A 25517-nucleotide genomic window follows, 5' to 3' on the forward strand; every position below is an offset into this window, starting at 1 on the left:
CAAAACTTTTTTCATTCTTTGCAAAATCTATAACACTTTATCTGTTAGGAAAAAGAACAAAGAAGTGATTCTTTTTTGCTGATTTTTAGAATTCTGTCATTATCTTTAAATTTTGCTTTTTGAATAATGATTTGTCTTGATGTGGGTCTGTTTGAGCTGATCCCATTTGTGACTCTGTGTTTCCTGTGCCTGGATCTGTTTCCTTTTTCAGATTAGGGAAGCTTTCAGCTATAATTTTATCAAATGTTTTCTCACCCTTTTTATTCTCCTTCAGGGACCCCTATAATATGAATGTTAATATGTTTTATGCTGTCTTAGAAGACCTTTAAACTCATTTAATGTATTTTTTCTTCTTGCTCTTCTGATTGGGTGCTTTTCATTATTCTGTCATCCAGATTGCTAATGTATCATCTGTATTGCCTAATTTTCCATGTTACCTACACTTCTGCTCTGACTGGTTCTTTTTGTATACTTTCTAGTTCTTTTTAAAAATTCTCCCTGTGTTCATCTGTTCTTTTCCCCAGTGCAGTTATCATTCTTATTACTATTGCTTTGACCTCTTTGTCAAATAAATTATTTATCTCTCTTCATTATGGTTATTTTTTTTATTATTTCACTTAAAACATATCCCTGTCTTCTCACTTTAACTTTCTATATCTCTGTGAAGTTACGTGAAACAGTTACCTGTCCCAGAATTAAAGGAGTGTCCTTGTGTGAGAGCACTCCTATGCAGTCTTCTGTGCCCAGCGGATCTGTGGGAAGAATTGCATCTTAACTGATCGTGGGCTGCCATCTTCCCCCAGGATGTGCTGGCAGCCAGAGTAATGGGGGCGGTAGAGCTGGAGTTAAAGGGATTGGAGCCAGTTCCAGGTTCGAGCAGGGGCTTCTCCTCTGCTCCATGACTGTTAACAGCCCTATCAGCGGTGGCACAGGGTCCCGTTGGGCTGGAGCAGGATCTCTGTGGGAGTTGGGTTCTCCTGGGTGTGAGAGCAGTCTCAGCTTTGGTTTGGAATGTGGCTGAGGCCTGAGGGCTTGCAGTGGCCCTTCTGTACTGGTTTTACCTTTTCCCCAGTGTGCAAACATTGGCTAGAGGGTGGGTCAGGGCCAGAGAGATTGGGGCAGCACCACTGAGCTGGCCTCAACCCCTCTCAGTTGTGCATGAGAAAGTGAGTTCTCATGATGGCAGCCTCTGCCCTGGTGCTTGTATTGCTCCTGCCAGAGTGTGTGAAGGGACACTAGCTAGCAGTGACTGCCTACAGTCTTTTCAGAGGTAGGGCCACATCCAGGCCAGCACCATTTTCTCACACTGTGTGCACTCTTGTTGGCAATGGGAGCTACCACCTGAGTGGGGAGCAGCACCAGAACATGGAAGGCTGGAGCAGGAGCCTGTATAGTCTGGGGGCCCCACTTGAGGCATCCATGGAAGCTGCCAGAGCCCCAGGCAGTGTTCAGCCTGCTGTTTCCCTGCTGTGATGGGGAACCAGCAAGCCTCTGCACAGGCTCTTCAAGAGCAGGGTCTCAGTTTCTTACAGTGCTACAGTAAAAACACTGGTTTTAAATCCTGCCAAGTGGGCACATCATCCCAGTGCTGAACCCCATGCCTAGGGCGCCTGGTCCATGGTTCAGACCATAGCATAGGCGTGGGGGACTGTTAGGGCTCGAGCACCGCTACAGGCTCATGCTGTCTGGGTGAGAGTGCCTGCAGTTCCGAGCTCTGCGTGGCTGGTGGAGGACCATGTGGTGAACGATTTTAAGTCTGTTTGGCACAGACAGATTGAGCCCGTTATAATTACTCCTTATAGAGATAGTATAAGGACAGGATATGCCATTGAATTTTCTTAGGAATTTAATATTATAATATTATAATACCCCAGCTGCCTGGTGTGAGTAATATAACCGCAGGTACTTGGGATCCCAGAACAAAAACTTGAATTATGCTTTTGGTAATCAAAGGTGTAGGTCCTAAAAGGGTGCATTTACCATAAATGCTCTTATACATGTCAGTCATAGGGAAATTCTACATTAAGAAATGGATGCTAATGATCATCAGGCACATTTATAAATGCTCAATATCACTAATTATCAGAGAAATGCAAATCTAAATTAAAATAAGGTATCACCTCACACCAGTCAGAATGGCCATCATTCAAAAGTCCACAAATGACAAATGCTGGAAGGCTGTGGAGAAAAAGGAACCCTCCTACACTGCTGGTGGCAATGCAGTTTGGTGCACTCACTGTGGAAAACAGTATGGAGATTCCTCAGAAGACTAGGAATAGACTTACCATATGACCCAGGAATCCCTCTCCTGGGCATATATCCAGAAGGAGCCCTACTTCAAAATGACACCTGCAACCCAATGTTCATAGCAGCACTATTTACAATAGACAAGACATGGAAACAACCTAAATGTCCATCAATAGATGACTGGATAAAGAAGAGGTGGTATATTTATACAATGGAATACTATTCAGTCGTAAAAATTGACAACTTAACACCATTTACAGCAACATGGATGTACCTGGAGAATGTCATTCTAAGTGAAGTAAGCCAGAAAGAGAAAGAAAAATACCATATGAGATTGTTCATATATGCAATCTAAAAAATAAATAAATAAATACAAAACCAACAAATAACAAAAAAACTCATAGACATAGAATGCAAACTTGTGGTTGCCGGGGGGCAGGGGGTGGGAAGGGACAGACTGGGATATCAACACGTAGAATAGATAAACAAGATTGTACTGTGTAACACAGGGAAATATATACAGGATCTTGTGGTGGCTCACAGCAAAAGAGAATGGGACAGTGAATGTATGTATGTTCATGTATAACTGAAAAATTGTGTTCTACACTGGAATTTGAGACAACATTGTAAAATGACTATAACTCAATAAAAAAAAGTTAAAAATAATTGACGCTGTTTGAGTTTAGTATTAAATTATTAGAGAATGTAATGAACCTGTAAGATTCTGGATCAAAATTAGTGAAATGACAAGAGCCAGTGATCCAAGTAGTATATACAATAAGAAATAAAGTCCTGAATAGAATCATTTTGTCTGACTTTCTCAGTGGGTAATAAATGATTAGGGTTTTGACTACTGTTGTTTTGAGTAAACTATAGAATGTAATCAATTGTGAAGTGGTGAAAATTTAAGGATATTTGTAATAAGATTAGCACTGTGATAATATAGTTGGGGGGTTGATCCTTTGGATAGATGAAATTGGCTGGCCCTGTGTATTGGTAGATGAAGACAAGTTGTTGATGCAAGTGGAGGGACTAATAGATAGGAAGGTTAGTGAAAAGTGAAGGCTATTATCATTCAGTTGATTGAGGAAGAATGAGCTGATAAGTCTGGTTAATAGGCCATAAGATGTAGTATTAATTCAGAGGATACAATTTTTGATAATCACGTTAATGGTATTAATATAATGTTTGGAATATGAGTTTTAACATTGAAAAAGGTTAAGATTTTGTACATAATCAGTACCATAAGCATTGGATATCATGGCTATTAATGATAATCCTAGTGCAGCCTCACAGGCGATGAGTACTAAGAACAGGTATTAAGGTAGCTAATGAAAAATAGGTGTTTAGAATGATGGCAGTTGCCATAATGAGTAATGCTGCTATTATGCCATCTAAGCACAGTAATGAGGGTATTACATGTGATTTATATATTATTATCCATATAGGATACTGTAAATGCTAAAATGGTCATAATATTGACTAATACCATTTAATAATTATGAAGTTAATTATAATTTTATGAGTCAAAATAATGTTTTTGTTTAAACTAGTTATCACATACATTCATTCTAATCCTTTTTAATCCATTCATAGGAAAACCTTATGGCTACTAGTAATAAGATTAGAATTTGTGCCATGAATCATTTAGTTTTTGTTATTCTTTTGAGATGCTCAGGGTAGGAGTAAGAGGAGGGCAATTTCTAGGTCAAATAATAGAAAAGTAGTGACTACTAAGAATAGATAAATGGAGAAGGGTGGTTTGCTGGCCCTATAGAATCAAATCCACATTTTTATTAACTTGATTTTTCTGTATACACATTCAGCAGAGGAAGTCAGACTGTGATAAGTACTACTTGTAAGTCTAGTCGTGTATTGGTAAATGATGCCACTATGAGCTTTATTATTCTTTCTCCAGTTACATGAAAAGCAATAGACTGGAAGTCAGTTGTACAATTTAATACTAAAAGAAAAAAATGATCATCAATAGATAGTCACCTACAGGAAAAATCATTTTATCTACAAAAATGCAATATCAGGAAGCTGATTGAAATCCAAACTGATTAGAAGTGAAATTTTAATTGGTGTAGAAATCACAGAGTGAGAAAAGTAGAACCAATAAATTTGTGTAGTCAGTGAAAGCTTTTAGATATGAAAGCTACTGAGCCAAAAACTCCATCTGAAACTGTAAATTTTATATTTTTCTGAGGCTTGCAATAATATAAACTAAATTCCTAGAGGAACTGTAATGAATCAGACTTGCAGTATTGTTAATGATTTCTTCTATTAGATGATGGTGAGTACAAAGAATGGAAACTTCAGAGGATCAGAACTGAAATATTAAGAAGTTATTATGGGAACTGTGTGTGTGGTCAGTTTGTTGTTAGGTGGTGTGTGCGCATATTTTTATCATTTTTCTGATCAGAAGGTAGGATCTATGTGTATTTGCCTCTATGTGTGTGTGTTGAGAGTTTGGTGGTGGGGAGAAGCATTGTAAACTTACCGACCCTGTACTGAGAGCTGTAGGACCTCCTTCCTTGATAAAAATGACCCTGCTCTTGTCACCACATTCCCACCCGTGACAATAATTCATTGTAATGAGTGTATGTAATGTCCTGTTTGTCATGGACCAAAGCAATGCATCCATTTATAATTCATAAAGTAATTTATATTTTGAATAAAAAATACTTACATATATGATGGATTTTATGTTTTTACTCTTATTTACCTTGGTGCCTAACAATGATATAAGAAGATCCATTTCCTGAGACCAAGCTGACTTTTAGGAGTCAGGACCACTCATGGACACATCCTCACCCTGTTTGTCCTGACTGGTGTATGACTTAATGTTATTGCAAGAGGAGTTTCCCAAGACAAAGGCAATGGTCTTCCTCAGAACCTCAGGGAGCATGTGACAGAATGGGCTCCAGGTGGAATCTCTTTCCAAGTTAGACTTTGGTTCAAGGTAAAGTTAAAGCACTCACCACCCCTGAGACCCTATGGTGATTCACATCCCTTGTCTTCTCATCCACAAAATGGGTTATTGAGAGTGTTGTGTAATCGCAACACTGCACTTTGAATTTGGTCACTTGGCACATTATATTGCCCAGTGTGATACTTCAATACCTTTGACCTGATGTTAATTGTTAATTTATAGGGGGTCCGGACTCCTGAGGGTTGGAAGGAATTTTTGTTGACAGTGGGAGGAGATCCAGTATCCCTGAAGCCTGCTCACTCTGGATGGGACTCAGTTCCCCCAGGCTGGGGATCCTGGGGCCAGCACAACGCCTGAAGCCCAGCTGTGGATCCAGGAAGGCCCAGCAGTGTGGTTGGAAGTGCAGCACCACGGGGTCTGTGAGGAGTCAGGGTTAAATCCCCACAGGGCAGTCTCTGGAGTTTCCTCCCAAAGGGCAGCCAATCCTGAAAGTCAACCCCAACAGGGACAGACATAGAGGCTGGAACCAGCAATCCCAAGGGAAATGGGAGGTACTAATCTTTCCAAGTATGATGACCCCTGGGAGCTCAGCTCCAGGGAGGTCAGAGCCTTAGAGCAGGAGGCACTGTGAGGCCTGGATTCCTGCCTTTTCTGCCCCCTCCACTCTGGGCCCCTTCCCAGAGTCGCACCACCCTGGCCCATTGTCCCCCACCACGGACCCTGGGCTGGCTCTCTCTTTCCTTCTAGCCTCCTCTTGTCTCTGGTTCTCCCTATTCAGTTCCCCTGTCACCTCCTGTCACTTTCTAGGACTTGACCCCCACCTCTCTCAATCACTCACACACTACCTCTGTCCCTGCCGGTCTGTCTGCCTCTCCCTTCAGGCCCTGTTCAGGGCCACAGGGCCCCACCTCTCCCAGCCCTCCCACCCTCACTGCCAAGTTTTGGCCAAGGCCATGCTCACAGTGGGTGGAGTCCGGTTACAGAGGCTGCTCACGGTGGTATTTACTGCTGCACAGCTGTTCGCACCTCTTCCTGGGCAGCACAGTCACACCTCGACCTGTTGGTGGCCCAGCCTGGACCCCAGAGCTGCTGCAGGGCTGGCCACCTCCCCCACCTGGAAGGAGGCACAGCCCTGCGGGCTCGAGGGGCTACTGGGGATTGGATTGAGGGACCTCTAAGGAGCCAGATATTTCCAGCCAACTCCTTTTTGGCAGCAGGGAGTCCCAAACCACTGACCCCTGCCCTGCCCATTTCTCCCTAAGAACACTATGGGCAGATTGTGGGAGCGCCTGAGACTTAGGAGGGAACTGCTGCCCTCAGTCCCCCTCAGAGTTTGCCTGGAATTGGGGCTCCTGGGGCAGCTGATAGGGCAGGGTGAGGGCACAAAGCCTGGATTAGTGCAGGACCCTCTCACTGGACTCCCGCGGCCACTCCTGGCACCTCATCCATTCCTAACCATCAGCAGTTGGTCACTTCACAGGGACAGATATGAGGGTCTCTCTGACCCTTGTGATGGGCAGGCCCCATGTGCTCGGTATTTATTGATTGAATGAACACAACCACCCCCATATCTGTATGCCAAATCTTCCCACCGCCCCAGAAGGACTTCCCAGGCCCCCTCGCAGTCAATACTAAACAAAGCATAACTTTGCTTTTGCCCCACACGGGTAGTTTCTGCCTCTTTAGGCCTGGGTGTACACATGCACCATCAAGTGAACTGTACAGAGGTGTGACAATTTGGGCCAAAATAATAGGGTTGATTTTTATGCGTGTAGCATATGTACCTAAAATTAATGTCATCTGCAGATGTATTGCAGAGAGGGATAGCCATATGGGTGTGGCGATGTGATTAAGATGGTTTGTCGTTAAGATATTTTCCATCTCGTGGCTGTTCTGTCTGCCTTTTGCATGAAGTGCTGAGTAAGGGGGAGTGAAGACCTCCCACTCCACTTGTGTAGTTGATTTCCCTTGCACTTCTGTCATTCTTTGCCTTACATGTTTTCCAGCCACTGCCCATGAGAAACTCTGAGAATTTGGAAAAGAAGGTGGGAGCGCCCAGAAGTAGGGGGCAGGGGACCTGGGTGGAGAAGGACCAGAAAGCATAAGGTTGGAGAAGTTTCCAGAGAGGACCCAGGGTTGGATGATGTGTGCTGGAGCATCAGGTAGTGGGGTGTGTTCTAAAAGTGAGGTCACTTCGAATGTCCACTGTGAGGAACCAGGGGCGAAGGTAGGTGATTGGTCGAGAGAGGGTATAAAGCTGCGTTGCTATGGCATCGTCCAAACCATAGAAGGCTCAGAGAAAGGCAGAGTCTCATCCCCTCCCGCTGTTCCTGAGAGTCTGATTGACCTGTTGTTTGTTCTCCTGACCTGCTTACCTGCTGGCCTACTGAACTGTCTGAACCCTCCTTCCTCCCTTCAAGGGCTTGGTTGAGCCTGATCCTTTCTATGACCCACTTCTTCTCCTCCCAAGTACCTAAACCCCCTTCCTGTCATGCTCCCTCCCCAATCCCATCCCCAGTTCCAACTCCAACTCTTCCCCATCCCTCCCGAGCTCTCGCCTCCCGTCCCACCCCTCCTCCTCCCTGGTGACCACAGGGCCCCTGAGGGGACCAGGACATGGAGGTGAGGAGGCTGCTCTTCTGGCTCTGATGCTGGGGTCTCCGGATACCAAAACACCAGCGTGAGTAAACATTGGGCATCAGGGGTTTCCTCCTTTTTCCTGGGCTCTTTCACACTGTGGTTAAAGAACTGCTTTTTCATGGGATCCTTGATGGGAACTCATCACTTGTGAAGACCGGGGCCCTCAAGACAGGTTTCTTGACAAGCCTGATGCGGTTCTGGCCACCGGCGTCCTCATCAGGGTCTGAGTCCTGTGGAGACTGCTTGGACCAAACACAGCAGGGTTGGCAGGAAGAAACCTGAAATAATAACTTTATTGCATCAAAGAAGGAAGTGTGAATATACAGAAATTCATTGAGTTATTTGCCTGATATGGGGGAATATGTGAATTGTATCTCACTAAAGCCATTTTAAAAAAGTGAGAAACTCTTATTTACTAAAAGCCATAGAGTTAGACTGGCTTCTGGAAAGCTTGTCAAGATCCTGCTTCAAGCTCTACAAGTTTGGGGTCCGTTCCCTGTGCACTGTGCTTTCCTGTAAGTACACTCTTCATATTAGTGAGGTTTGGCAGCCCTGGGAACAGTGGTATCAAAGCATTGGGCTGGTGCTAGTCTGTTAAACAGTGAAATGTCATTTGTGCTCCATGCTTTCTGGTTTGTTGAAGCACAGGCTTTACTTCTGGGGCTGCAGGCCTGGGAGGCTGATGTCTGGGCAGAGGCACTGGTGCCCAGGGGTGTGTCAGCATGGAGGCCAGACACTGCCAGGAAAGATCAGGCAGGATGAGGGCCTCTGGGTATTCTGTGGGGAGATTGTTAGAAATGCAGCATCTCAGTCCCCACCCCAGATCTCCTGCAGCAGAACCTGAATTTTATTCAGATCTCCAGTTGATTCATGAGAGTTGTTCATCTAAAGACTCATCTCTTGGCTCTAAGCTCTCATTCAGGGATGGTGGGACTTAGGTCTTCAGTCAGACTTTCTGGAGTGCAGTGTGGCCATGTGTATGAAGGAGCCTTAAACCTACTCATACTCTTTGATGGAGCCAATATTTCTATTTCTGATACTGTGAGCAAAAGCACCAGAAGCAGGGACAGAGAATGTTATGAATGGAGATGTTCATTGCAGTATTTATAATCAGAAACTACTGCATACCCACAAATAGGAAAGGGTGCGATAAAATGTGGCATCTTATACATTGTTATGTTACTGTTTGCAAAACTGTTTTAAAAGACATTTGCAGGCAATAGGCAGGAAATATAGTGAGAAACAAGGCAGACAGTGTCTTCCCTCTTGCAGCTGACATTCTGTTGGTGAAGACAGACAATAAGCAAGTGAAACCAATGAGATGTCAGATTGTGACAAGTATACAGAAGGAAGAATGGGTTAATGTGGTAGAGAATCACAGGTGAGTTTGGGTACCATTACTTAGATGGAGAAACAGGGAGAGTCTGTCCCAGGAACTAGCATTTAAAAAGAAATCCAAAAGATGCAGGGGTCCAGCTAAATGAACAGCCAGGAAAAGATCTTCGAGGCAAAGGGAACAGGAATTACCAAGACGATGGGGTTGAAGAGCTTGGTTGTGTCAGGGAGGTAATGAAAAATGTGTGGCTGGAGCAGGATAAGCCAGAAAGAAGTTGGAAGCTGAAGGCACTGGAGAAGTGAGTATGGCTAGAACCCTCAGGCCTTGTAGGTAAGTTATGAGTGAAATTTAAATTTTATTCTAAGGCCAGAGTGTTATAGTGTGAGAGGGTGATTGATATCAGTAAGATGGCAGAATAGGAGGTCCCAGCCCTCATTCACCCATAGAAACAATAATCTGGCAAACGTCTACAGACAAAAATAACTTTGTGAGAGCTCTGGAGTCCATTTGAGAGGTTCCAGCCCCCAGTGGATCATAAAATGTAAGGTCAGCCACACTAAAAGGATAGAAAGAGCAGTGCCATTTTACTTGTGTCACATCTCCCCTAGGCTGACAGAATTCAGAGCCAAGAATGATCCTCTAGGCCACGACTTCTGCAGGATAAAGAGAAAGTGAGGATCTGGTTCCCCAGTCTTTTGGGACAATGTCTAAAAGCTATGCTTATCTTGATGCACCCAGAACATTGAAGAAGCCAGTATGGTTGGGTTGTCTGTGAACAGAAAAAAAAAAGAAAATTGTGGAGGCTCATAGAAAAAGACACCCCCCCAAGAGCTGCAGTTTCCCACAGATAGTGCCCCAGAGATGACACACACACCTCGGCAGCCAGTGCCATTCTCAGAAGGCAGCTTGACTCTGCAGGATCAGAAGCAGGTGAACAACCCTGAGACTGCGCCTTCAGAAGGGAGGGGCATAAGTGGGGTTGAACCTATTGTCTTGGCCTCTCAGTGTACTGCCATATGGAAAGAGGCAGGTGACTCCTGGGACTCGACATAGCTCTGTAGAATAGGGAAATGGCACACAATTCTAAGACATACCTTCAGAAGGAAGAGAGGAGAGTGCTGCTTGCATCTAATGCCCTGGCCTAGCAGGGCACTGCCCTAGGGAGAAGGAGCAAACAGCTCTCAGAACCTTACACAGTTCTGTAGGATCAGGAGGAGGCACGCAGTTCTAAGATGAGCTCCCCAAGGAGGGAGTTGGAGGAGTAGAGTGGGCATATCTATAGAAGAAGTTGATAGATCACCAGAATTTCTAGCTGAGTTTTCTGGTGAAGGTCTTTCCCTTCAAAGCCAGCACATAAAGCCTGGAATCGATGATTACTTCTTCAAGTGTGCAGGCATCAACACAGGTTATAAGGGTCACACAGAATTAGGGAAAAATGGTATCACCAAATAAACAAAACAAAATACCAGTAACTGACTTCCCAAAATGTAGATCTATGAATTGTCTGACAAAGAATTCCAAGTAATCATCTTAAAGAAGCTCATCGAGCTATAAGAGAATGCAGACAGACAGAAAAAATCAGAAAAGAAATAGATGTTCATAATGAGAAGTTCAACAAATCATAAAATAATAATAATAATTAATAATAATGATGATGATGGTGATAATGATAATAATAATAACCAGAACATAATTTCTGGAGCAAAGAATACAGTGACTGCACTAAAAGGTTTAATAGAGAGCTTCAACAGCAGACTTGACCAAGCAGAAGAATCATTAGACTTGAAGACAGGTTGTTTGAAATGCTCTATTCACAGGAGCAAAAGTGAAAAGGAGTGAAAAAGAGTGAAAAATGCCTACAGGACTTATAGGACACAGTCAAGAAAAATGATAAGTAATGAGAGTTCCAGAAGAAAAAGAGAAAGGAGAAGAAAGCTTGTTTAAAGAAATAATGGCTAAATTTCCCCAAAATTTGGGAAAGGAAAAGGACATCTATATTTATAAAGCCCAAAAGATCCCAAATAGGTTGAAACTAAAAGAATTCTATACTGAGACACCTTAAAATTGTCAAAACTTTAAAATGAGAAATTTGAGAACAGAAAAAAAAAAAAAGAAGAAGAAGACTCATCATATACAGTGGAACTCCACTAAGACTACCAGCAGAATTTTTAGCAGAATCCTTGAAGGCCAGGAGAGAGTGGGATAATATATTCAAAATGCTGGGGGAAAAAATCTGCCAACCAAGAATACTATGCATAGCAAGTCTTTTCCGTGAGATGAAGGAGAGATAGAATTTCCTGTACAAACAGAAATTGAGAGAGTTTGTTAACACTAGACCTGCTGTACAAGAAATGCTACAGAGGGGTTGTCAAGTTGAAAGGAAAGGACAAAAAGCAACAACATAAAAGCAAAAGGAAGTATACATTTTACTGGTAAAGGTAAATATATAGACAAATACAGAGCAGTGAAATGCTCTAATGATAGTGCACAAATCACTTCTAACCTCATTGATAACTGAAAAGAAAAAGATACTAAGAATAACTATAACTACAATAATCAGTAAATAATTACTTTAAATTTAAATGGGTTAAACTCACTAATCAAAAGAAAATGAGTCACTGAATGGATACAACAAGAAGCTACAACTGCATGCTATGTACAATTTAGCTTTAAGAACACCCAAAGGTTGAATGTAAAGGGATAGAAAAAGATATTTCATGCAAACGGTAACCAAAAGAGAGCAAGTGTGCCTATACTTACAGGAGACAAAGTAGGCTTTAAACGTTTAAAAATGCTACATGAGATAAAGAAGATAATTATATAAAGATTGAAGGGTTTATTCAAAAGGAAGATATAGCATTTATAAATATATGTTCACCCATTTCATTCTTGGATACATATCTGGAAAAAAAAACGGCTAATTTGAAAAGCTACATACATCCTAATATTCACAGTAGTATGATTTATAATTGCCAAGATATGGAAGAAACTTAAATGTCCATCAACAGATGAATGGATAAAGAAGATGTGGTAAAGGAATACTACTCATCCATAAAGAATATACTGAAATTTTGCCGTTTGCAGCAACATAGATGGACTTGGAGGGCATTAGGCTAAGTGAAATCAGTCAGACAAAGACAAATGCTGTATGATATCATATATATGGAATCTAAAAAACTAGTGGATATAATGAAAATGTAGACTCACAGAAATAGAGAATAAATGGATTACCAGTCGGAGGAGGGGAAACTTTGGGATTGGAAAGTGGGGGGTACAAACTCCTGGTTGTTAGACTCAAGGGGGTACTGTACAACATGGGGCATATAGTCAGTAATTGTTAGTAACTGTAAATGGAAAATAACCTTTAAAATTGTGTTAAATGTTCTTAAATATAAAAATATATATGTATGCACCCAACACCAGAGATCCTAATTACATAAAGCAGATGTCTGTAGATCTAAAGGGAGAAATACCCACGCAATAATAGTAGGAGGCTTCAATACTCCACTTTCAGTAATGGGTGGAACATCCAGACAAAAAAATCAATAAGGGAAAAAGAGATGAACACCAGTATTACCAATGGACCAAGTCTTAAAAAATCTAAGAAAATTGAAGTCATCCCAAATGTCATTTCTGATCACAATGGAATGATACTACAAATCAATAAAAGGAGGAAAATGGGAAAATTAAAAAATACATGGAAATTAAACGACATAATCTTTATTTAAAAATTCCTTTAAAAAAACTTGGGTGGGGGTGTAATTGTTTATACATTTAAGTTTTAAATGGAGATACTGGAGATTGAACCCAGGGCCTTGAGTAGATAAGCACATGCCCTACCACTGAGCTATACCCTCCCCATAAACAGCACACCCTTGGATGAGGTATCACCTCACACCAGTCATAACGGTCATCGCTCAAAAGTCCACAAATGATAAATGCAGGAGAGGCTGTGGAGAAAAGGGACCCCTCCTGCACTGTTGGTGGGAATGCAGTTTGGTGCAGCCATTGTGGAAAACAGTATAGAGGTTCATCCAAAGATTAGGAATAGACTGACCATATGACCCAGTAAGCCCACTCCTGGACATATATCCAGAAGAAACCCTAATTCAAAAAGACACCAGCTTCACAATGTTCATAGCAGCAATATTTACAATAGCCAAGACATGGAAACAACCTAAATGTCCAACAACAGATGACTGGATAAAGATGTTGTGGTATATTTATACAATGGAAGACTATTCAGCTGTAAAAATGACAACATAACACCATTTGCAGCAACATGGATGTCTCTGAGATTGTCATTCTAAGTGAAGGAAGCAAGAAAGAGAAAGAAAAATACCATATTATATCACTCATATGTGGAAACTAAAAAAGAAGGAGGAGGAGGAGAAGGACAAGGAGAAGGAGAAGAAGGAGAAGGAGGAGAATGGACATAAATATAATACAAACTCATAGACATAGAATATAAACTTGTGGTTGCCAGGGGAGAAGGGGGTACGAAGGGACAGACTGGGAGTTTGAAATTTGTAGATACTGAAAAGCATATATAGAATAGCTAAACAAGTTTATACTGTATAGTACAGGGAAATATATGCAAGGTATTGTAATAGCTCATGGTGAAAAAATATAAAAATGAATATATTTATATTCATGTATGACTGAAAAATTTATACACCAGAATTTGGCACAACATTGAAAACTGACTGTAACCCAATAAAATTTAAATAAATAAATACACAAGTAAACAACACATCCTTGGGTGACATTGGATCAAAGGAGAAACTCAAGGAGTAATTAGAAAATACTTCGAGACAAATGGAAATGAAAATACAACATACCAAAACTTATAAGATGTAACAAAAGCAGTACCAAGAAATACCAATAAACACCTATATCACAAAAGAAAAAGACTAAATTAACCTAAATTTTTACCTCAGAGAAGTAGAAAAAGAACAAATTAAGCCCAAAGTTAACAGAAGGGAAGAAGTAATTAAATTCATAGCACAAATAAATAAAATTAGAAAATAGGAAAACAGTAGAAAAATAGACAAAACTGAGTTTGTTTTTGAAAAGAGAAAGCAAAATTGACAAGCCCTTAGCAAGATTAAGAGAAACAGAGAAGGCTCAAATAAATAAATAATAAATGAAAGAGAAGATGTTACAGCAGATGCCACAAAAGTTGCTTTTTTTTTTAAGTATTAGAAACTATTTTGAACACTAAAATACCAATAAAGTGGACAACTTAGAAGTGGATAAGTTCCTAGAATCATACAAGCTACCAAGATGGAATCAAGAATAAACTGAAAGTTTGAACAGAACAAGAATAAATAAAAAGATTGTATCAGTAACCAAGCATCTTCCAACAAAGAAAAATCTCAGAATCTGTTGTCTTTACAGGCAAATCTACCATTTAAAAAGAAATTAATATCTATCCTTCTTAAACTCTTCCAAAAAATGGAAGAAAGAGCACTTCTAAACTCATTTTATGAATCCAGCATTACCCTGACACCAAAATTAGACCAAAAAATTTGAAACAGAGCTACCAATTGATCCAGCAATCCCACTTCTGTGTATGCACACAGGGAATGGAAGTCAGGCCCCCAGAGAGATGCCTGCACTCCCTGCTCACTGCAGCAGTGCTCACAGCAGCCAGAACATGGAAGCTGCCTGAATGTGCATTGACTGATCAATGGGTAAAGAAAAGCTGGTATATACACAAAATGGAATAGTATTCAGGCTTAAAAATAGAAGGGAATCCTCCCATTTGCAACACCATGAATGAACCTGGAAGACATTATGCTCAGTGAAGTAAGCCAGACACAGAAGGACAAATTCTCCATAATACCGCTTATATGAGGAATATAAAATTGTCGAACCCATAGACAAGAGTAGAAGGGTGGTTGCCAGGGCCTGGGGAGAGGAGGAACGAGAAGGTGATGGTCAAGTGTATCAAGTTTCAGTTAGGCAGGATGAATCAGTTCTAGAGTTTTGCAGGGCATGGCACCTGTAGTTAATGCCATATTGTGTACTTAAATCTTGGCTAAGAGGGTAGGCCTTCTGTTAAGGGTTCTCATCACAATACCAAGTGAAGAAGGTGGAGGAGACTTGGACTTGATGGATGTGCTCATGGCACAGACTGTGGTGTTGGCTTCACACACGTACAGTTATCTCCAGAGTCACTGTGTCATATACATTAAACATGTCCAGCTTTTTCTATGTCAATTATAGCTCGATACATTGGTTGAAAGAAGTGAATGAAACCTGTTATAGTCTAGGGACCTGAAGACCTCATGGACAAAGCCATTGGGACACATTTACAATCCACAGTAAGTGACATTAAGTGAGCAGAGCTGGCAGAGAATAATACAAACTCTCCTTTTGACTATATAAAAAATAGGAAACTTGCAAAAATATTACAGTGATTACCTCCAGGTGATGGGGTTACAGATGATTTTAACTTGTTTTTTATTAAGGTTTCTGTATGTCTTCCACACAGGAAAAACAATGGAGGTCATTTCAGAGTCTGAATTTGTATCAGTCACAGTGATTAGTTATAGATGGCTGAACCCACATTTTGTGGTCTGAGCAGAGGTGGACTTATTCCTGGGTGTTAAGACTGAGATTCCAGTACTACCAGGGAACAAGAGTGGATGCTCCATAGCCAGGGACAACCCGCCTGCAAATCAGCTAACCCTACCTGTGACTGTTGCCATGGAAACCCCACTGTGATGCTCAGGCCCAGACACTGCGGCTGCTGCTGTAGGAGAACCAGACCCCTCGTTCCCTGCCAGCCAGGAGCCCCTTCCCTACACCGCCCTGTGTTGCTCGGTCCCACCTTCATATCTTGAGCAGCCATCAGTCATCTGTCCAGAGGAGCCGAGGCCTCCTGCAGAGCCCTAGCTGCCCAGGGACTGGGAAATGTAGCTTTCAGGTTTCCCAGAGACTAACATACACAAGCCATAGAAGGTGGGGGTGGCACACATGTTGAATGAATCAGTCTGCAGTGTCCATCACAGAAGTGAGACAATGGTGACAAACCACCACAAGTAACCTTGATCTTCTGAAGTCCACATGGTGGCTCAGGTACCCATGGTCTTATGATAAGGATGGCAGGAGGTTCTCTCATTCCAGGGAGTGCTGGCTGTTGGAGACCCTGTCTCTGGCCTCCTCTCACATGAACTGGCAGATGAAGTGTGGAGGCTTACCCTTCCCTGGAAGCTGACTCAGCCAGGACACCAGCCACCTCTCTGCAGCGGCTCCCAGGCTCCCTGATGGACCATTTCCCACTGCCTGCAGTGGGGGAGTAGGGGGAACCCCACAGCAGCAGTTCCTGCAGCGGGGGATCCTGCAGTGGGAGGATCCTGCAGGGGGGCTGCACAGTGGAGGCAGGTGTGTTAACAGCCATACTGAGGCACCTTCCCTTCCTCTTCTCACTTCCCTACACCCTTGCCTTCGTCTCCCACATAAACTCCTTGTTCCAGAAGCCTCATCTCCAGGTGGGTCTGGGGCAGCTCCAACTAAGGCACCTCTGGCCTCAGCGTGAGCACATGTGAAGCCTCATCCTGGCTCCTGCTGGGGTCAGTCCCCTGGACGTGAGCTAACAGGTGTGAGACTGCTTCCATGACCTCACACATATTCACGTCAGTTTGGAAAGTCATCCTGTTCCTAGTTCTTGTCCTCCCAAGCAGGAAACCAGAGGGCTCTGAACTGCTCCCGCCGCCTGCTGCTCAGTCCATGGTGATGCCACGGACACGTGCACACACAGGCATCTTCTGCCTGAGTCCTGCCCACCACATCTCTGTGTCCTGCGTTGCTCCTACTGTCCTAGGACCAGCAAGGATGCACCATGGGGTTCCCGGGTGTCCTCCTAACGTGCCGTCCTTGGCTTATATGTGACCGTGCTGTCAGCACGTGAGGTGGGCTCACACAACACACGACTCCTGGAGCCTGCTCGGGGCCAGGCCCTGCGCTGACACCCTGCACTCTGGGCTGTCTCACACACTAGGGAAGGCGCCCTTCCCTCCGTGCACCCAGGTCTGCCTGTGAGCGCCGCCCAGGGAGGGGGCTCACAGCCTCACTGTGCACCTACAGGCAGGTGCTGGGAGAAGCGGCTTTATTGATCAGCCCCTCCAGCCCAGGCGTCCACCTTGTCTCCTTCCACATTCTTGGGGCTCAATCTTCCTGTTACCCCCAGTCCACTGAAGAGGAAATCGAGGCTCCTAGAGGTGGAGTGACATTCTGAGGTGGCTTGGCAAGCAGTCAGGGGTGGGGTTGGACAGGGACCAGGAAGGTCTGCTCAGGGTCCATTCTTGTTCCCTGGTGTGTCCTGGCCTCTCACACACGGGGCTTTCCACAGTGATGGGGCCTCTGGCATTGCTGTCTTACTGCGCTTCAGTTTCTGAGACTGGAGGCCCTGTCAGCCTTAGCTCCAGGGACTTGCAGTGCCCCTGACAGACCCTGTGTCCTCACAGAGGAAGACAGAGGCGGTAAACAAACGAAGAGAAGTTCACCTCCACAGCCCCGAGGGGTGGAGAGGCAGGGAGGAGGTGTCATGTGTTTCTGGTCCCTCGCTGCATCACAGCTCCTGGCAGCAAATATTTATTGTCTTGGTCCCTGGGGGACAGAAGCAGACAGAGCTGGGTGGTTCTGACTCAGGGTCCCTCATGAGGTTGCAGTCAAGACATCAGCTGGGGCCGCACCATCCAAGGGGCTGGGGAGTCACAGACTGTGTAGGAGGTATGCGTTTCTCACACATGGGCCCCTCACAGGGCAGCTCACGCTGCAGGACAGGGTAGCTCACAGGACAGGGCAGGTCAGGGCAGCTCATAGGACAGGGCAGCTCACAAGACAGGACAGGGCGGCTCACAGGACAGGGCAGCTCACAGGACAGGACAGGGCAGCTCACAGGACAGGGCAGCTCACATGGCAGGACAGGGCAGCTCACAGGACAGGGCAGCTCACAGGACAGGGCAGGGCAGGGCAGCTCACAGGGCAGGGCAGCTCACAGGGCAGGGCAGGGCAGCTCACAGGACAGGGCAGGTCAGGGCAGCTCATAGGACAGAACAGGGCAGCTCACAGGACAGGGCCACTGGCTTCCTCCAGTGTGCGAGATCAAGATGGAGTTAAGAAATACACAAACACGCACTGCCAACTTTCTTTTCTGTCACATCTGGGATAAAATGGAGAAGGAAAACAAAGAGCAAGAGCCCTCTCTGACTGCTCCAGGCCACCCTTCCTCACTGGCCTGTGCTGCCTTTTGTTTTGGAGAGTCTGGCTGACTGGGTTGGGCTGACCTGCTCACTGCCCTGGGGCAGGAGGAGCACAGGGTTCTATTGGCCACTCAGGTCCCTGACACCTGCCAGTGTCCAGGTGGTGTGGCTGTGTCGGCGAGCACTGGTGCCCACCAAGAAGTGCTGGGAGGGAGTCCGGGTCCTTCTGGACAAGGGGTTTGCACTCAGACAACTGGGAACCACTGGCTGTTCACTCATTTGCTGCTGGTGAGCCCGAGGGGGTGGCTGGGTGCTGCCAGACATCCAGGCTCATCCAAATGTGGCAATAGACCTGGGTTTTTGAGGAGCAAACTGGGGGCTCTGTCCCCCCTTTTAAAAGTAATAACTTGCCATTTTGTTGAAAAATTGTGGGGTTTTTTTCATTAAAAATTATTGATGAACTCACAGGAGACATACAAAACTCACCTACATAGGGGAGTGTGTGTGTGTGTGTGTGTTGTTAATACTTTGAAGATCCACTGTCCTCACTGCTCAAGTCAGTAAAAGAAAATAACCCTCTCCCAGGCAGACAGAGCCCTGACTTCAGTGACAGTCCTGTGTCTGTTCTGCCTCTTCTTCTGACTCCCCGACAGGCACCTCTCAGCCGCAGCACCGGGCTTTTCTGTTCTACTTCCTTCAGACAGATTGTCACACGTGCCCTCCTTGGGGACTGGCCATCTGGGCAACTCACTCTGATGCCGTGGCTGGTGAGTGTCCCCTGTGTGGATGGGCCACGCTCGTCTGTGCTCCTGATAAGGCATGCTGGACCTGTTCTCGCTCAGGGCCCGGGACTCACCGCCAGGCTGGCTCCCACGTTTCACTGGCATTTACACTGAAAGAAAAACTTCTGGGTCAGAGGGGGCCCTCACCTTCCTGGCTAAGAAAAGCATCTTTCCTAAAAATTGAGCAGGTGTGTGTGCCAGGCCCCATACCTACCTGGGAAGACGGGAGCAGCATTGTACGGGGACATCTAAGCCACCACTGCTCCCTGAGCCGTGCTGTGGGGAAGAGCAGGTGCTTTGAGAGGGGGGAATAAGGACGGGGGCCTGGCCGATGTCCCTCCTATCCCTCCCCAAGTTAGGAGCACAGTCGCTGAGCGGGAGCTGCACAAAGCATCAGGCAGGAGGGAGTGTGTGCAGAGCTGCCAAGGCTGGAAAAGCCGCCACGACCCAGGGTCACCACCCAGGAGGCCTGGACAGCAGAATTTCACCTTCCTACAGTTCTGGTGGGGGGAGGCCCAGCAAAGTCCAGCGAGGTCGCTTTCTGGTGATGAAAGTCCTCCTGGCCGCCAGCTGACTGCCTCCTCGCTGTGTCCACATGTGGCGGGGAGCCAGCTCTGGGGGCTCTCTCTCATGTAAGGACACCAGACCAACCTGGTGGGGCCACCCTCAGGACCTCACTCAACCTCTGTACCTCCAAACCCTGTCACATGGGGTGATCTCAACCTGTGTCTCTGCGGGGCACAAACCCCAGTCTGTAAAGGTGAGGGGAGACTGAGGACCCGGAGCAGGCGGGGGCGAGGGCGGGGCTGCGTTCAGGAACCTGCTGTCCTGAAACCAGCTGCCCCTAAATGCAGCGGGTTAAAGCAAACCTCATTTACCCCGCAGGGCTGCACGGGGTGGGCAGGCCCGGGGGGCGGCTCCTCTCCGCCGCCGGGACCTCAGCGGAGGCCTTGTACACAGGGGCCGCCATCCCGGGCGCAGCGGGGACGGTGGCCGGGCCTCCGCCTCCGTGTGGCTGCCGGGTTTCCTCCCAGCCTGCAGGCTGGTTTCCAAGAACAACGAAGCAAAAGCTGCCACCCTTTGCAGGTCGGGTCTCACCCTGGCAGGAGTGTCATTTCTGTCTTGTGGAAGTCAGAGACGGTCCAGATGCTGGATACTCACATCCCAGACCTCGTCTTTTTTTTTTATAAGAATTCCATGAATTTAAGGAGTACAAGATGAAGTTTCGGTATGAATATACATAGTGAAAAGATTACTACGGGCAAGCTAATTAACACACCCACCTCCTCACCCATTTCTCACTTTGTGTGGTGCGGGCATCTCAAGGCTACTCTCCTGGTGAGTGTCCCCAACACGATGCAGTGTCATTAACCATGGTCGTCCTGCTGCACCTGTGTTCACAGATGCACCTACCCTACAGAACTGTCACTTTTGACCCAGGGCCACCTCTCCCCGTTTCTGTTACAGCAGCTGGGCCTGCCTCTAAGCAGGAGAGCAGTCTAGGAGGGGACACTGCTAGTGGTTCCCCCAGGGCAAGCTGCTCCCAATACCACAGCTGCCTGAGGTTTCCAGTCCTCCCTTCAGTGGGTGACAGCCAAGCCCGGCTCCAGTCCACTCTCCCCTCTGGACACTTCTCTGGAAATCCAACATGTGAAGATGGATGCTCCCAACTAAATGAGTCAGGAGCTGACATCTTCCAGAGAGCAGCCCCACTGTCTCCCAAAGACGCAGTGTGTGTGTAAATACGCTGTACTGACTACTTCCCTGCTGACATCTGTGGATTCTAACTGATTTACTCAGGGAACAGGGAGGCTCACAAGTGGTGTAACTTGGTTATTACTGGAAAGATTAGTTTGAAATTGACAACTTCTTTTACACTTCGTAGCTAAGTGTAAAAGCTTAATTTGAAAACCAGTGAAACTCCACTCACAGTGTGAAGGCAGGACTTGGTCAAGCCTTGGCCTGAGCCCTCAGTTTGGGAAAATAGATATTTAGGACCTCACAGGTCCTGTTCACATAATGTTTATGTCTCCTCCACCCTCAAGGGGCCTAAGATTTTATGGGGGAAAGTAATTCTAATTTATATTAAAATATTAAACTTGTTGACAATGTAAAAAGTTATACTGGTCTTTTGTTCTTCATTTGTTTACTCTAAGTGTCTGCAAAGAGTATCACAGGCTGGTTTGAAATAGATTATTTTACTAGAAAATCTGAGGTTCAGGAAGGCTAAGAGATCAGGAGACAACTTCCATTGAAAAGGCAGTTTCTACTCACCGGACTGGTGGCGGGCCGGCACCCCACTCGCGGCCACACCACGGGGGGAAGCCCGGGGCCAGAAGCGGAGGGGCAGGGCGCTGTGGACAGGGGCTGTCACGGGGTTTCTGCAGGAGGGAAAGGTGAGGCAGGTGAGCAGGCTGAGGACTGGCCAGCTGAGTAACTTCATGGGTTCTAGGGTGGAATGGCGACCCCAAGTGTCTGGACTTGACTCTGGGTGAGCTGGGCAGGTGGACAGTGGCTCAGTGTGAGTCCAAGTCCAGTGTAAAATTTGGGAGGTTAGACCTTGAAGAAGGACTCCTGGGGTGAGAGGGCCCACAAGGGAGGCAGGAGGCCAAGTCCAGGTGACTGAGAACAGGGCGTGTCCCGCCTAGGCCTGCAGGGCAGATGAAGGCATCCAGTCTGCTGAAGGTAGAAACCCGGTCCATACAAGGGGTCCCCTCAGATGTCACCTCCTCAGAGGAGCCTCCCCCGCCTGCACAGTCTTCAGGGACAGCCTCCTCCACGCACATCTCCCCAGCAGACACCCACTTAATTTCCTGCATAGCATTCAGGATGCGGCCACTTCTCCGCACCCAGCCATGTTTCCGCTGCCCAGAGGGAAAGCCCTCACAGGAGCCATCAAGCCCTGCACGACCTGGGCCCCACCTCTCTGTCTCCCCTGCCACCACTGGCCCCCCAACCCGGCCCTCTCCTCCTCCACCCTGCTCTCCTGACTTATCTGAACCCTGTGTGCTCTCCAGAGCATGAGTCCCTTCTCACACACTGTGTGTCCTCACTGTGTGTCTCACCCACTGTGTGCCTTCCACCCAGGTCAGTGCCCAGCACACAGTAGGGCTCAGTCAGTAGTGAATGAACAACTCTTACCATCACTGCTGGGAAGATTCTTGTCTGTGGCCTACAGCGTTCATACACCTGACACACATTCGCTGAGGTCCTACAGTGTGCTGGGCGGGTTCCAGACCCCAGGCACAGCAGGGAGTGAAGCAGGCAGGTCTCCATTCTCATGCAGCAGACAGCCTGGTGGGGCACACAGAGAAAATTAAGTAAAATATACACAATGTCCGGCGGTGATAAGTTCCATGGAGGAAAATGTCAGGGAGGACATTTGAGCAGATTCCTGGAGGTGTTTAAGAAGCAGAGGAAGAGAGATCCTGGCTGAAAGATCAGCCAGCGCAAAGGCCCTGAGGCCACAGTGGGATGCACGTGGAGGGTCTTAGATGTCCTTGTGGGTTCTTTGTCCCACCTTGAGTATGTATATTGTTTTTTATTTGTAAACATTAACCTCACCTTTGTAGCTAATTAACCTGCATCATTAATCTGTAAAATTTAGCCAATTCTGCCTCAGGTGTTGTGGGAACAATGGCGAGCTAGTTACTTGGGTTGGTAAAGAATTACCAGGGTCTGAGAAGGGTTTAGGAAAGTTTAATAGGGACACTGCTATAGGCCACATCGGGCCCCACAGACAAGAGGTGCCTTCATGAGCACCAAGGGTTGGTGTGTGGGGTCTGTTATTGGGGGTTCTGTGCACACAAGGAGGAGGGGGCTGCATGATCAATTCATGCACAGGTACCTGGTTGGTTGTGAGATCTGTCAGGGGCTTCCCTGAACAACAGGCTTTACCACTTTGATAAGGGCAGGATGTGAGGCCTGTGTTCCTGAGGCAATGAGTTTTCATAGAGTAAATACACATTAAGAGAAGATGTTTTATATCTTGTAGAAACGCAGGTGTGCAAAGGGTCGTGCAGTGGGGAGTGGGAGGTAAGGTGCCACTGGGCTCCAGGCATACAAAGAGCCCAGGGATGGGGCTGTATGCCTCTAGAGAGTGCCAGCTGGCTCCACACCAGGGACTTAATGTGGAAACAGGAGAACCTGGGTTGTCAGCACGTGTCTACTGAGTGACCTTCCTAAGCCCAGCTCTGTTAGGCACCAGGCAGCTGTGAAGTGAACACGAAGATCTCCGTCCTGAGGTCCCAATGAATGAACATCTTGACATCCTCAAGCCCCTTCTCCTGCACCACCGCCCCACTCATCTGGGTCTCAGGCTCTGACCATTACCTCAGTGGCACCTTTGTCCCCTAACTCTAGATCCTCTGGACATCTCTGTGCTGAGTTGTTCCAGGTCAGCAAACCCCAAACTGAGCTCTGCCATTGCCCCATGACTTCCTCTTCCCTGTGAAGTCCCCTCATGAAAGAGGCCACCACCAGTGGGATCCTTTAGTCCTGAGGCTCAGCCTTCCTCATCCCTCTGATGCCTCCCAGCCCATGATCCCGCTCTGGGGAACCCCCATCATCCTCTCCTCCCCGCTTCAGCCTCGGGCTGCACACAGACGCCCTATTCACAATCCCCCATGAGGCAGGTCCATGTTCACTTGAGGACAGAGTTTCACAGGTGGGCATTGCTGGGAATGAACAGCAGGACCCTGGAGCAGAGGACAGATGAGGACTCCAAATTCGCCAGAATACAGGTTATAGTGGCGGCAAGGTGTCCATAAATGATGAAGCTGGCATCACACTGCAGCCTGGCCCTCTGTTTCCCCAGGGTGCCCTGCGTTTCCTGTCTTGGCCTGGGGGGCTGCCTCCCCCTCACTCTCTGTTAGAAGGATGTTCATTCATTCACTCACACTCTCATTTATCATGTACGTGGGTTCTGGCTAGATGAAAGCTCATCCTTGGAGACACAGCTCAGACCTCACCTCCATGAAGCAGTTCCAGATTCCAAGTCCCTCCTGCAGCCGCTCTGGCCTCCCCTGGCACCCCCAGGGCTGGGAGCTCACTCTGATTACCTCTCCAGTCTGTGAGCTCTGTTAGAGCCCTGGGCCAAATATGGAAAAGGACTCAGAAAAATGTGCCAAAGGGCTAAGAAAAATGGTACTAGTTCTGTGTTACAGACAAGGACACTGAGGCACAGGAAGGGCAGTGGCCACCCAAGGCCACAGAGCTGGATCTCAGTGAGCCCTTCCATGGCCTGTTACTAGTTCTCCATTACAGATGCGGACACTGAGGCACAGAGAGGGAGCAGGGACCTGCTATAACCTTGGCCCCATGGCCTGTGTCCTTTATGACCAGCTCCATGCTGCCAGCAGGGGTGTAGGCCCGGAATGGATGTTGAAAGCAGCCTGACCCCCAGGGCCCCATCAGATGCAGGGTCACCCTCAGGAAACACTCCTCAACACCTACTCCACACCCCTGGGGTGAGGACCTCATTGCTGTTCCTGGAAGCTTGCTGTGCCTCCCTGTGGATTGTCCTGGGACAGCCCAGGAGAGGTTTGGGGCAGCCACAGGGCCCCTGAGGCTCCCTGTCCCCAGCTGAGCAGCTCTGGTCCCCTTGACGGTCCCTGGCAGAGGCCTGATGACAAGAAGTATCAGCCATGCAGCCAGGTGTGCTGTGAAGATGAGGAAATAAGACACCATGCAGGTACATGCAGAGGTCCAGGTATTCACTCAATAATCATTGATTCAGGCCTTACAGTGTGGCTGGCCTGGGCCCAGGCCTGGGTGTCCAGCAGTGAATACAGTCAACCCCTTGAGACTCCTGGGAAAGCATTGCTCAGAGAGATGGGCCCCAGTGACCCCACCCTGCTCCCCATGAACAATTACACTAAGATGAGGCTGTGGACATGGGTCCCAGTGGAAGGTGAAGGGAGGGGAGGCACCCTCTGGTTCCATGAGCCTGGACACTGGAACCAGATGGCCTGGGCTCTGTAACCTGGGGTGGTCACCTCACTTGTCCTCTCTGTGCCTCAGTTACCTCTTATGCAGAAAGGGGTGATAAAGCCAGTCCCTGCCCCACAGATTTCCACAAGGAGTCAGTGAGCTTCTCTTTCTTAGGCGTGTAGGACAGTGCCTGGCTACGGGTCAGGATACCGCTCACCTCACAGTAGTCTGTCCCACTTTATAGATAAGGAAGCCAAGGCTGAGGGGGTTATCAGACCAGCCCGGGCTCGCCCCCTCCTCATACTCTGCTGACATCCCGTCCACACAGCTCTCCTGTGTTCATGTCATCATTTTGTCCCTCATGTTGCTAAGAATCTCTGAGCAAATCCGCATGAATGGAGACACACCCTCTCACCACTTTGGTCTCTCTGGGC

General features: G+C 46.8%; 1 long non-coding RNA gene across 1 annotated transcript; it reads right to left on the bottom strand.

Annotated features, from left to right (window-relative positions):
- Nucleotides 1-7751: 7751 nt before the first annotated feature.
- Nucleotides 7752-22440, bottom strand: LOC141576960 (uncharacterized). The gene is made up of 3 exons (XR_012505362.1): nt 22294-22440; nt 21427-21533; nt 7752-8100 (listed from the first exon to the last, which is right to left on the bottom strand). It is a non-coding gene; the product is annotated as an uncharacterized LOC141576960 (long non-coding RNA).
- Between the last annotated feature and the right edge of the window lie 3077 nt (nt 22441-25517).

The sequence above is a fragment of the Camelus bactrianus genome, unplaced genomic scaffold (genome assembly GCF_048773025.1).
Source record: "Camelus bactrianus isolate YW-2024 breed Bactrian camel unplaced genomic scaffold, ASM4877302v1 HiC_scaffold_53, whole genome shotgun sequence".
Classification (NCBI taxonomy): domain Eukaryota; kingdom Metazoa; phylum Chordata; class Mammalia; order Artiodactyla; family Camelidae; genus Camelus; species Camelus bactrianus.